The sequence below is a fragment of the Nothobranchius furzeri genome, chromosome 2 (assembly GCF_043380555.1).
Source record: "Nothobranchius furzeri strain GRZ-AD chromosome 2, NfurGRZ-RIMD1, whole genome shotgun sequence".
NCBI classification, from domain to species: Eukaryota; Metazoa; Chordata; class Actinopteri; order Cyprinodontiformes; family Nothobranchiidae; genus Nothobranchius; species Nothobranchius furzeri.
In genome coordinates, this window is record NC_091742.1 from 98,399,624 (window position 1) to 98,412,698 (window position 13,075).

A 13,075-nucleotide genomic window follows, 5' to 3' on the forward strand; every position below is an offset into this window, starting at 1 on the left:
CCAGCAGGTACAAAAACTAACTTGTTTTTATTTGACTGTTTTTCTGTTCTGTCTGTTTATTATCTTCCTGCATCTCCTCTCAGTCCTAAAGAAAAACTGCTACCTGGGTTCATATATATTCACCTCATGAGTTACCTTTGAACTGCAGTTCTAAAAGATCTACCGACCGCTAAAACAGCGGAGTGCCGCTGCTCGCCGGCCGACTACAACGGGACCGTTTTTGCTGCGGAGTTCGTGCCGGAGCGGAGCGGAGATAGTGGATTCTTGGGGGTGCGTCACCGGAGGACAAAACAGGTGATGCACCTCGCTCCGCAGCAGCGAAACGCATCAGGCACAAACAACAGACAGAAAACATGAAAGGAAATGAGCCGACATGAACGATCGCGTGTTTAATTTGTTTTTAAGGTGGTGACACCTGATTTGGCGGTGCTCAGGATGCAGATGTCTGGAGCGCGCGTCAGCGATCAGAGCTTTGCATGCGCAAACTGGTGAGGGTGAGGGGAAGGTAAAATTGCAAGAGGGTAAAGGTCACAGTTTGGTTAAATGTCCGTTTTACCGCCGGTGTCAGTACAGACGCGCACAGCGCTGTCGCCTCCGCCTTGATCCAGATGCGCAGGGGCTCATCACCTGCTGTCTTTTCCGAGGACTGCATCTTGTCAGTCATCATCACGTGACAGCGACTAGTCGATGACAGCCATAAAAAGTCACTACAGAGCGGTGAAGTCGACTAGTCGTAGGGCTGTCGCGATTGAGGAATTCCCCCTGCGGTGAGTCAGGGCAGCTCAATATTGCGATATGCGATATTATTGCACCCCGTTTTTATTTATGTACTTAGCAAATGTGTTTGTTAATTACTAAACTCATGGCAATATTTCCTTTGAAACATTGTGCTTACACATTTAAAAAATGTTAGAAAAAAGTACATGGCCATTTTTAACACTTTATTGAATGCAGATCAAAGGACAGTAACGGCATTCTCTGACTGAACTTAAAAACAGCATTCAGGAGGTTTAACTTTGAAATGCAAATTTGGCTGCAACATCTAACAGAAATAAAAAAAAGTGCCCAACTATCTCCTCGATCAGCGCGGACTTTACCTCTCAGCATGCGCTGTCGCGAGATTTAATCAAGTGCGGTAATTGCGGTGGCACGTCATGCAGCGCGGTGGGTTTCTCAATATTGCGATATATTGTTCTTGCGATTATTGCGACAGCCCTAACTAGTCGACTAGTTCGTACAACCCCTACTGCTGCGTTTAAGTGTTTTAATTTTTTTAATGATTTCGATTAAATATAAAGGCGCCCGGCCCGGCCCGTGTCCGAGGTAATTGCACAGTCGTTGGCCCGAAGCCCGGCCCTCGGGCCGGGCCGACCCGACCCGAGGGCCTAGGGCTTCAGTGCAAGGCTCTACACTCTGCCATCAGAAGTGCTGGCTGTGGGCTGTGCTCGGCCTGTAGGTGTGCTTTACTTTGTAATTCCTGGTCAGGGCTGGGTGATGTTGTAGAAGGTTCAGACGTGATGGCTGACAACTGATCTTGAGCTCTTGAACTGCTGGTGGAGGGCTGATCTGAACTTTTGGCGTGAGCCCCTCCTTGAATGTACTTGTTCCTTGAGCCTGCATTCAAACACAAAAAGATAATTTGTCATATTCATTCTATAATAAGATAAAAGTTTTAAACCATGGTAAAAAATACTGCAATAGATTATTTATAGGTTTATATTATAAATCACTGGCATGTGACATGACTAAATTCAAAACTATATTTAACCTTTATTCCGGTTTGCTATCGTTCACAATTCAAAATCCTCATCTTTGTATATCATTTCTTCCAGGGTGGTGGCCCCCCCTATCTGGCCACGCTCCTGAACAGACACTCCCCATCACGCGCTCTGCGCTCCTCTGACCAAGGCCTGCTCGCTGTCCCTCGTTCTAGGTGTCGTACTCGCGGGGACCGGGCTTTCTCAGTCCTAGCACCGTTACTCTGGAACCAGTTGCCACCCTCAGTTAGGCTGTCCCCATCTCTGCCAGTCTTTAAGAGTCACCTAAAAACCCACCTCCTCCGCTTGGCGTTTCCAGAACATGTTTGATTTTGGCCCTCTTTTATGTTGATTTTATTTCACAGTTTTCATTGGTTCACTCAATCCATTGTTTTACACATTTGTCCTGTACCAGAATGTTTCACCTATTTTGTAATTTGAATTGCTTTTATTTTTGATTTATTCAATATATTAACCTTCTACTGTACCATGTTCAGCGCTTTGGGCTTCCTGACAGGGTTGCGGAAGGCGCTTTATAAATAAAGCTTTGACTGATTGATTGATTTATGAAGAACTAGAGAGGCACAATGTACACATTTTATACACAACTAGAAAACTCTGAATATGAAGGGAGGAGGTTAGCATAATGGACTTTTTTCTTCAAATTATACCATCAGCAGCTGATGTTCCTCTTGGCCCGTAAATGTTTATGAAATATATATTAACATAGAGCAAATACCTAATTAGAAAATAGGTTTGTCTAATTTTTCATGTTAAATCTCAGTTACATAGCCTATAGGCCACATAGGCTATTTAATAGGGCTGCAACAAACGATTATTTGGATAATCGATGAATCGGATGGGGTCTCGACACGATTAATCGATTAATCGGATTACATGGGGACATTTTTAAAAACTGCTAGGGAAACGTTATTTCTCTCCTTCCTTCATTTTATTAAACACAACATTATTAGAAAACAGTTCAATAGCAGAAAAAAAACATGCCATCACCTAAATTGTCTTATAAGGTGTATAGACAGAGACCCTAAGCTACACCTATCTGTGACCTAAAATGCTTGGTCCAAGTTAAACAGCTTAAAGAGCAAGTCAACCCCTACCAGAGTCTAACTCCACTCCCACTTCATGTTTGAAAAATGCAACAAATGCTGTTGCCTGGCAGACCGAGAGGGCGGAGCCGCTAACAAATGCACGCACACTCAGGCTCACAACAGCATTGTGACATCATAATGTACCAGAAACATGTCCATTATAATGTTCACTGTAATGCATCTTGATGTTCTTAACAAATAAATTAAATCAAAGATATTGGTCAGTAATGCTACATATGTAAATTTGTGTTTCAGTCATTTTTATACTGACTTAAAAATACTTCATTAAGTCTACTAAGCAGGGGTGTAGAAGGTGTTTAACAGAGCCAGCCCAGTAATGATCTTGGACCAAAATAAAGGGAGCAGAAAGTGAAATAAACAGTCCCTTGACCTCCCAAATCATTGTGCCCAGGGGCCCCTGCACTGATAATCCGGCCCTGCCCAACAGTGAGCTTAGCTGCGTGTGACTGATGCAGAGTTGGTTTTTATACCTGCAGAGAGACAAAAACTAGCCTCACTTCACTCAGAGATTGTTCTTTAAAACTCGTATTAAATCCGCTGTGCTGACGCACTTTAACCACTTAGTCGCGCTGCTCTTTAGCTGATATGGGATTTATTTACTGGATGCTAACATCACATCACACTCACGGAGTAACACACACAGGCGCTCTGCTGCTACAGTCAGTGGAAGGTTATCATCTGGTGTAAAAAGGCGTTCATCACAATTCCCAGATCACGTTTTATTCCACGAAAATCGTCCGAATCCACATTAATCTGGGTGCTAACTTTACTAGCATGTTGTGCTAGCGTTAGCAGGTGGGATGCTAATGCTAGCACGCTGCTAATGCCCGTAAATGAACGTGTACAGTAAAGTTAGCCGACATTTTAGAGTGATATGAAGCTTACCGCTCTGCTGCTGTGTCGAGCTGGGTCCAGCCAGCCGCGGGGCCTTTCTGCTGGGCTAAACTAGTTCGTGTCGCACCGCCACGGCTCAACAAAAGCCACCACACCTATAAAACACACTTTTGTTGCCTTTTCTAAGAGATGGTCATGACTCCAACTTGTTGTTTCCGTTTCGGATCTTTATTCCGGGTTACTCTTGGCCGCAGCCCACGTCTTAACTCCAGCAGAAACACCGTTAACGATCTCCGATCACACTAGCTCGTTTTCTTCTAAACAACCGAACCGGAACTCTGCACACAGCCGGCCAAGAACAGCCCTTCAACATTAAAGTCCAACCACAACAAATCGTAACCTGTTACACTACTGTACAACAACGTAAGAAGTGACACATATAGCCTATATTTGCGCACCTATGCTAACCATAATCGTAGTTTGAAATAATTTAAATATCATGAAATGTTAAATTTTTACCTTATTTTGAAAAGCCTCTGGCTTTTTCCTCTCAAACTGCGGTGCTTTGCGTGCGCTTCTGAAGAGAGACAGTAGCAGGGCCGTATCCAGAGTTTCTAAACTACCGAGGGCCACCATCCGTTATGCCATGCACTTTGAGAACAAACTGAAGACTGTGGCGGATCTAGGATTTTTCTGAGGGTGGGGCCATCAAGGGGCCACGTATAGTCCAACATACCGTAAATCCTCTAATATTAGCCTGTATTTAATTAACTGCCGAGTATCGTATTTTGGCCGGTGTAATGGCCGGTTTTTTATTGTGGCCGGGTGGAATGTGGTAACAAGCAAGTACGGGGGGCGGTTGTGTCATCCGTCTCACTTTTGATTTGCCAGTGACAGACCGCGAGGGTAACTTTAACCGTGCGGAGACGAAGAGGAGGCGAAAATTTGATATCAAGTTCAAAGAGAACGTGCTGATTATGCTGCAGAACACTCTGGGGAGCAGTAGCAGGGGTTGTATGAACTAGTCACTAGTCGACTTCACCGCTCTATAGTGACTTGTTATGCCTGTCATCGACTAGTCGCTGTCACGTGATAATGACGGGCAAGATGCAGTCCTCGGAAAAGACAGCAGCCTGCTGTCAGCAGGTGACAAGCTCCTGCACGTCGGGAGGCAACGTGCTGTGCCAGAGCGTCGGTACTGACACCCGCCGTAAAACGGACATTTAACCAAATTGTGACGTTTACCCTCTTGCAATTTAACCTCCCCCTCACCCCCATCCTAACCTTAACCAGCTTGCGCATGCAAAGCTCTGATTGTTGACGCGCTCCAGACATCTGCGTCCTGAGCACGGCCACAGTAACATTATCAAATCAGGTGTCGCCACCTCAAAAACTAATTTAACACGCGATCGTTCATGTCGGCTCATTTCCTTTTATGTTTTCTGTCTTTTATTCGTTTATTTGTGCCTGATGCGTTTCGCTGCTGTGGAGCGGGGCGCATCACCTGTTTTGTCCTCGGTGACGCACCTAAATGATGCGGCCGGCAAGCACTCCGCTGTTTTTGCAGTTGGTAGATCTTTTAGAACTGCAGTTCAAAGGTAACTCATAAGGTGAATATATATGAACCCAGGTAGCAGTTTCTCTTTAGGATTGAAAGGAGATGCAGGAAAATAATAAACAGACAGGACAGAAAAATAGTCAAATATAAACAAGTTAGTTTTTGTACCTGGTGGTTGCAACAAACAGACACCATTGAAGGTAATCAGAAGTGAGGAACAGAAAATGAAATAATTATTTTAATGTTTAGAGCAGCAGGAACTCCGAGAGGCTGCAGGCGCGTCAGTGAGTTTGCGGCCGCTGCGCAGGGGGAGGGGGGGGGGGGCTGAAGCAGAAACTACCGTTGTTAAAAGAAATGTGTTTAACTTTGAAAATGTGGGCGCAATTTTAATTGTCAAAAACTCCAGCGAACCATTAGTTCATTTTGCTCAAATAGAAATAGAGGCCTGCCTCTAATTCTGGTCCTCCTTCCAATAAAGGCCTGGAGCTTGATGAGCTTGAGTCAAATACAGACCCAGGCCTGTATTAGAGACTTTACGGTACTTGCATACTATTCCCAGTTTTGTATGGTAGATTCAGTTTACCACCCACACCATGTTGAAAAACATGAATGCAATTGTACATCAATTTTTACTGTACATACACAAAATACAACCACACACAGCATTTGAGAAATTTTTGCATTCAATTTATTTTGCAAAGCCACAAATATCAGTTTAAAATATGTTTGTGTGTGGAAAAAAACACCAGAATATCTTGGTAGGTCAAAGGAGGAAAGTGAACAGGACACCAAGAAATGACTGTAATCTATTTAAAAACTGAACATACTGGTCTCCATGACACATTAAACAGACATGCAACAATGACATGGAATCAGTTTGAAAAAGCTGAGCATGTTTTACTTCATTGCCCAAAATAAAAAGTTGAAAGAATTATTGTCAATCACCAATGACTTCTGACCAGTGACTCATCATGGTCATTACCAAACCTCCTTGGCATAAAGCAGATGAGTCCTGATCTTATTGTTGTCATGAGCCGGGGTGAGTACTCCTCATTTCTCTTAAACATCTCTGACTCTCTTGCCAGGAGAGGGAGTGCCACCAGCTGTTCCTGATCTGCAATCAGCGGGGTGCTTCCTACTTAAGGTGGATGGAGGACACAATTCAACGCCGGAAGATTGCCACAGCTTGGTAGTACCCAGCCCCTCGTGGTTTCTCTAGGATCATCTTTTCTAGAAGTGTTTTTACTCTAGGCTTTAGACTTTTTTGGGAGATTTTACTAACCTCCAGGAGCTGACTCGGGATTCTTTATCTCCTCCAGGATTCCAGTGTTTTCCTCTGGTCAGTGAGCTTTTGGATACTCACCTCAGGACTCCTGGGTTTGGAAACTTGGATCCTCCTGGACCCACTCACCGTTCTCCATAACTCTCCCCAGACATTTTGGCTCAGTGTCTCCCATCCACCAGGACACCCTGCTATCTTCACCTGTGCTCCCTCTCCTGCGCTCTCCCCGGCTCTCGACCTGCTCCCTCCTCCAGCCAGCTACTCTCACCTTACTGTAAGTTCATTGAACGAACCTTGGACTAAAATGAATCTCAGGAACTAAATTCACTCACCAGTGTTCTCCCTCCTCCAGACGCAGAGCTCCTGTATCTGTACCAGCCACTGACACTTCAGTGCATCCTCACTTCTTTCTTTTTTTTTTATATATATATATTTTTTTTCCCCGCATCTTTGATCTGTGTTGTGTTCTGCATGTCTGGGGTTAGGCGCCTTCCCCCAGCCATGACAATTATGCCCTTAACTCATTTAGTTTGAAACATCTCTGTAACAAACATGCAGTTTCATGTGGTTGTCTACTGTACATCTTACTCTTCTAAAAGAGCATTATTCATCGGTTTTTGTGATGAGAACTGAACAGTCTCACTAATTCATTTATGTCTAATGCTTTTGCTCAACGGGACTCTGCTCAACATCCCAAGATGACTCGAGCGCTCATCTGCCATTGTTAAATGATTTTTAATCAAACTTAGTGCCGAAAAGCTGCGCTCACATGAAACACTGCTCACCGGAATTATAATGGCTATTTTTGCAAGCTTAAATTAAGAAACGACTCCTTGAATGGTTCTAGGATTACTACAAATTCTAGAAGTGTAGTAAATCTCTGCATCCCACTTTTTTCTTTACAATCCAACAGTCTCTTTATCTGTTGAAGCTCACCGGCCAGGTAATCAACATTTGAATCAAAAAACTTGGCAAAGGAAAACATCTTTTTGCAAAAAGGTGATGCTTTGAGGACGAAGTGCTTGGATTCCCTTCATGATTGTGCAGTTGGGCTTAGAGAAACATCGCTGGAGTTCACCTGTCATTGAATCCAAAACTTGATATAAAATATGTCTTTTAAAGTTTTCCCTGTCATTTTTATCAACTCTACGCTCACCAGTTGATGTAAGTATGTAATCATGTAGCCGCCTATTTGTCTTAGGCTGCCTCTTCTCAGTCTTTTCCAAACTTTGATCACACTTTACAGCCATTTTCTCCACCTCCCTCCATACAACCTCAAAGGCCTCACTCCTGTATTTCTGCAACGTGGCCAGTAAGGAATCCACAAGACTGACTGCTGCTGAGAGGTCCAGTGAGGGCGACTGTAGCATGTCTGACAACAACTTGGACTGACCCAGGACTTTTTTTAACATAACCAAGAGTCCAATAAAGTTAAGATCAATTTGGGCCAGTAAGCCACGAGCATGGAACAAAGCCAAGTAGGCAAGGCAGAAAATCTGCAATGGCGGTGGCGATACCTGATGTCACCAGGTTTGACAGCTTGAATCACTGGTCCAGCAACATTGGTAGCAGGTACAAGTGGTGCAAAAACTGTGGTGCACGCACACCATTTGCGTGTGAAAAATGTGATGTGCCACTACATGTGAAGTGCTTAAGAAAGTACCACACTGAGTAGTACATCCATACCAAATGATGGATTGTGTGGGAACTATGTCATATACATATGTGTTAGATGTTCTAAAAAACATGTTGTGATTTTGAGTTTTAAAAAAGTGACTAAAGGAAACAGTTCAAATTGTGTCTTGTTTTGAATTTCATACAGGGGAACCTGAGTCCTTATTTTTATGACAATACTATTAAGCTATTACTTTGTTATGACCAGGGCTGGGCCTTGAACAGCCATTGGAGGTATAGAGCTCCAGGAGTTGACGTCACTTCTCCCGGCATGCAACAGTTAAAATCGAAACAGCACCATATTGGCAGGTAGAAGCTGGCAGCTGGACTATTTGTTATTGTCAGAAAACTCAAACGGGAAATATGGTAGATTCCTGTTGTGCCCCAGGATGCAGAACAGACGCAGACGACATAAGGAATGACCCATCTACAGGATTCCCCAAGATCCGGAGCGCCGCAAACGTTGGATCATTGTATTAAAATGCCATAGTGACCGGGCTAAAATGAAACTGGGATCCCGAGAGTAAAGGTTTTCACTTATGCAGCGACCACTTCATATCAGGTACTTAAACCAACGTTTCCTCAACTGTGTATGGTATTTATTTTAAATGCTTTTATTACGATTCTTAGTGGGCTTCCTAAACTTATTTTGGCGTGGCTTTTTCTGTCTTATTACTCATAGCAACAAGTAAACGTCACGTAAAAAAAGGGCTGCACGATATTAGGAAAACCTGTGATATTCGATAACAGTGCTTGATATTGCGATATCGATATTACTCGCGAAAAATGAACAAATACTAAAGTATGCAGTGATGTCGTCTGGCGTGTGACGTCTGCTCTGGGTTCAAAGCAAACAAAAACTAATGCATGAATTCCATTACAACATAACATTTTTATTGCAAAAACATGCAGCTGCGCCTGCTACCGTATTAGCAGCTGCACCTGCTACCGTATTAGCAGCAAAACAACAAACTGCATGCATGCAGTTTCTCAATGACTTTAAAACATCACCTCCACCATAAAACTTTTTCTGATGCTCCAAATACAGAAAAACATCCCTTACCAGGGTTTTTAGAATAAATAAAAAAATCATAAAATAAGTTTAAATGTTAAATAATAGTTAACATCACTTAAATGCAACAGCAAATTCTCTCATTGCTACTGAGCATGTTCTCCACTTATGTGGTTATGATATAAGGCTGTTGCTGTAATTGGGAAGTGAACTGTGCTGGGCCAAACTAGGAGAATATTAAGATTTTCTGAGGGAAAGAGAAAAACAATTGTCTACCTTTCAGAAGAGGAACTGGCAAAAAAAAACTACATGGAAAATATGTGAAAACTTTTGTTTTTAACCCCAAATTGAACAAGTTTACCTAGATCTTAAAAAGCAGCTCAGATGATGAAACTGCAACTATGATTCTGATAAGCTAACAAAGTGAACTAGCTCCTCTTAAGATAACCGGCTAGCAGAGCTTCTGACTGACAGTTTATGTGCAGCAGCAAACCAACTATCCTGATTAACAAGGTTATAAAAGCTCATAAATGAAAAATCACTTTGATGTGTGGGGGAACTTTTCCAGGCCCTCTTTAGCAGGGTGGGAGGAGAGTGCTGTAGCCTTTTAGCTGGAAGCTAAACGGAGCCTGGGGCTAACACTAGCGACATGAAGGTGGGTTGGTTCACCGGCACGTGTCGGAGTCAGCCCGGTAAAAATGATTAACGGCACCGAGCGGACTCACGTTCACGTTTGAAAGCAGCGCTGATTCCAGAAACCTCAGCACAAAGTGTGTTCATTGCTCTGAGCCAGCATGACGAACAAGGGAACGGCGCCGCTAACTCAGTTCGGGTGTTGCTTTCCAAAAGGGTCTAAGTAGGGGGCGGGCGTATTACGTGAACGGACCCATCTGATTGGCCGCATATCAGAAGGGCTACATTTGATTGGTCAAATAATACTTCCGCGTAAAAAACAGAGCTGGTTTACAAAAAGCTGATGTATGACACGGATGGAAATGTTTGAACCAAACATTTATCGCCGTTTTTTCCGTGCTTTGCGATGGGCCTATCGCACGTCCTGTTATCCCGATGACGATAATTTTTTGATATATTGTGCAGACCTACGTAAAACGTTGCCTCCTGAGTTCTGCTTACTGCCGTTTACGTGTTTTATGATCACAGCAATTAACCGGCTAAGCAGTATTTAATTTTTAGGCAATGGTTGATCACACATAAAAAGCATTTTGGATTGCTATTTTCTGTCTCACCAAAACAGATCTCAGACAGATCCTGAGACGCTCCTGCCTGACATATTTATTTTATTCACAGAAAAAAATCAAACTAGTGATTTCTCTTGGCGCGCGCGAGGGTGGGGGGGTGGGGGGTGGGGGGGGGGGGGTTTGCAGGGGTGCGAGGAAAAACTTTGCCCAGTGAAAATAATGCCCCAGGGTCGGCCCTGATTATAACGATATTATTATTACTTCTCTATTACTATAATTAGGTGACATTTCACCTACTGACAAGCTGTGTGACCACTGGCAACAATAGTTGCCAGTCATAAATATGCCATTTTCTTCCCAAAAACAGTATATAATTAAAAAAAAATTATTTAACATGATTCAGAGGGACTTAACTGATAAAATGATATGCATTACGACTCTGAAAAAAATTTGGGCACAAATGGTTTAAAGCCATTATGTTAATGTTATAGTAAATCACATCACCATGAAGCGGAAGAATTCAGTAAACATATGTGCCATTAGTACAAGATAACAACATTATTTAACAAATTTGAGATAATGGTGATTTTTTTATTTTTACCTAGAATAATGGCAGGAAAACTGGACTAACAAAGGAATATCCAAAACACAAAATCTCTTTGGAAAACTTAACCTTGATCTTACTTAAACAACCAATTAGAAAATTCAGTGTTTCAAACAAGGACTTTTCCTACACATTTTACAATACATCAAAATGTCACAGTTTAGGGAAACCTTGAAGGAATTGTGGGAAAGGAAACTTAACGGTAACATTACTGATGACGAATGAAAAGATGCTTTGAGAAACGTTAAATCATTTACTAAAGCGAAGCAATTTTGCCACTAATGATTTGTCACAATTAACAACTTCTATCAGCTTAAACAATAATCCTTTATTTTTGGTACTTGGAATAACTGACCCAATTATTACTGATAAATATAAAAAGCTCAATGCAAATTTTCTGTGCAAGAAAATGACTCCACATTAACTGGATCAGCTCCAACATAAAATGGTAAAAGGTTATCCTCAATTATAAGCAGAAATATTGGGCAGCATTCGGTCGTTTATAAGTGGTCAGACCGTCCTGCTGGATAATGTGGTGCAATCATGATCTTTTTACAAAAGATTACGCGATGGTGGTGAAAAGGGGGCTTGGGGGCGGTCTCTGCGCTGCCACGGACTTCAGTTTATCTTGGACATAACTTGCTTTTTATTGCGATCAAAGCCACTCATTAAACTTTTTTAACAAGCCGCTCCAGAAGGTGTCTGTCCCCGTGCAGTCTCTGGTGATCTGAGCTTCAACTCTTACGGAGAGAGGCTCCCCGGCCATCATCTCAGCTGATTCTGTTTAGAAAAGTCAAACTTACGGCCCATGTTTACTTTCATTTTCAATATAGTTGCCAGCCGGAGCTCGGCAGTAACTGCCCACGTGATCATGATACCCCCTCTGTTGCGCCAAGTTGTATTATGCATTCACAAGTCCGGCGTTGCGGTGATATTAGTATCAACCGTGGCAGCATGAATGCCACAAAATTCCCGCAACACCATGCCGCCACGTTGCGTTTATATTACACGTACGCTGATTTCCCGGCATGGTGTGTCCTAAAAGAGGCTGTCTCTCGTGTTTATCTGACATGACTGTTGCACAATAAAGATTATATTCTTTCTGACCTGATAAAGGGGGAATGGAGGTCCCTTGCCCTGTTCCAGCCTCTGGTCTACTGCCTCCTGCTGCTCTCTCTCTGATTTCTCCATGCTCGTTCTCACCAGCTGACACACTCACTCTCTTGGGAAAAAACTGCAGAATTCCCGCCTGCATCTGACCCTTTCTTTTCATGTTCTCTATCAGACAGTGCCAACTATTAACACACAAAATGCAGATTACAAAAGAAGTACATGGATTAGCAAGGGCTAACGTTTTTTTACAAGCCTTTTTTAACATTACTTTTAACTAATGTCGGCATTGCTTTCCATTTGACTTATTGTCAGACTTGACTTACATAGCAATTGTGAGTAAACAGTGATTCATGACTTACCAACAAACTCCTTATAACGTAGACTCTCATCAGATCAGATGTTGGTTGAAAAGTTCTCCCTCCTTGGAGTCTTTCAAATCTTCTTCTGTTAGATTTCACACACTATTTTGCTCCTTAGCGCCACGCGGCCACTAGTGTTTGGACTCGGAATTGCATCCACCTATAATCTCATCACCGCACAAAGGACAGATGAGTGACAGGACAGGGGCCAATCATATTTCAGCAGGGGCCAGTGCCCCTGTGGCCCCGCCCCTAGAACCGCCAATGCTCAGAGTTGAGCTGATGCTCCACCATATCGACAGGAGTCAGTTGAGGTTGTTTGGGTAACTTATTAGGGTGCCTCCTGGATGCCTCTCCAGGGAGGTGTAAGGCATGTCCTTCAGGCAGGAGGCCCCCATGGTCGACCCAGGACATGTTGGAGAAAGTACATATCCGAACTGGCCCAGGAACACCTTTGAGTGCTACCGGAGGACCTGGTGGAGGTGGTCGGGGAGAGGATGGTTTGGAACTCCATAGTTGGGATGCTGCCCCCGCGACCCGTACCCGGATAGGT

General features: G+C 43.2%; 3 protein-coding genes across 6 annotated transcripts in view; 1 reads left to right on the plus strand and 2 right to left on the minus strand.

The window, feature by feature from the left end:
- Positions 1-4,076, minus strand: part of LOC129160563 (zinc finger protein OZF) — a 43,317-nt gene extending 39,241 nt beyond the window's left edge. For both annotated transcript variants that reach the window (XM_070548650.1, XM_070548651.1), the window contains exons 1-2: positions 3,773-4,076; positions 1,468-1,614 (exon numbers count right to left, since the gene is read on the minus strand). The gene's annotated coding sequence lies outside the window, so the exon portion shown is untranslated. The remainder of the gene's footprint in view (positions 1-1,467; positions 1,615-3,772) is intronic.
- The window catches only part of LOC129162178 (oocyte zinc finger protein XlCOF6), an 849,318-nt gene that overhangs the window by 238,022 nt on the left and 598,221 nt on the right, over positions 1-13,075 (plus strand). The window lies entirely within an intron of this gene.
- Positions 1-13,075, minus strand: part of LOC129161859 (zinc finger protein 135) — a 185,754-nt gene that overhangs the window by 87,099 nt on the left and 85,580 nt on the right. The gene's annotated exons all lie outside the window — the stretch shown is intronic.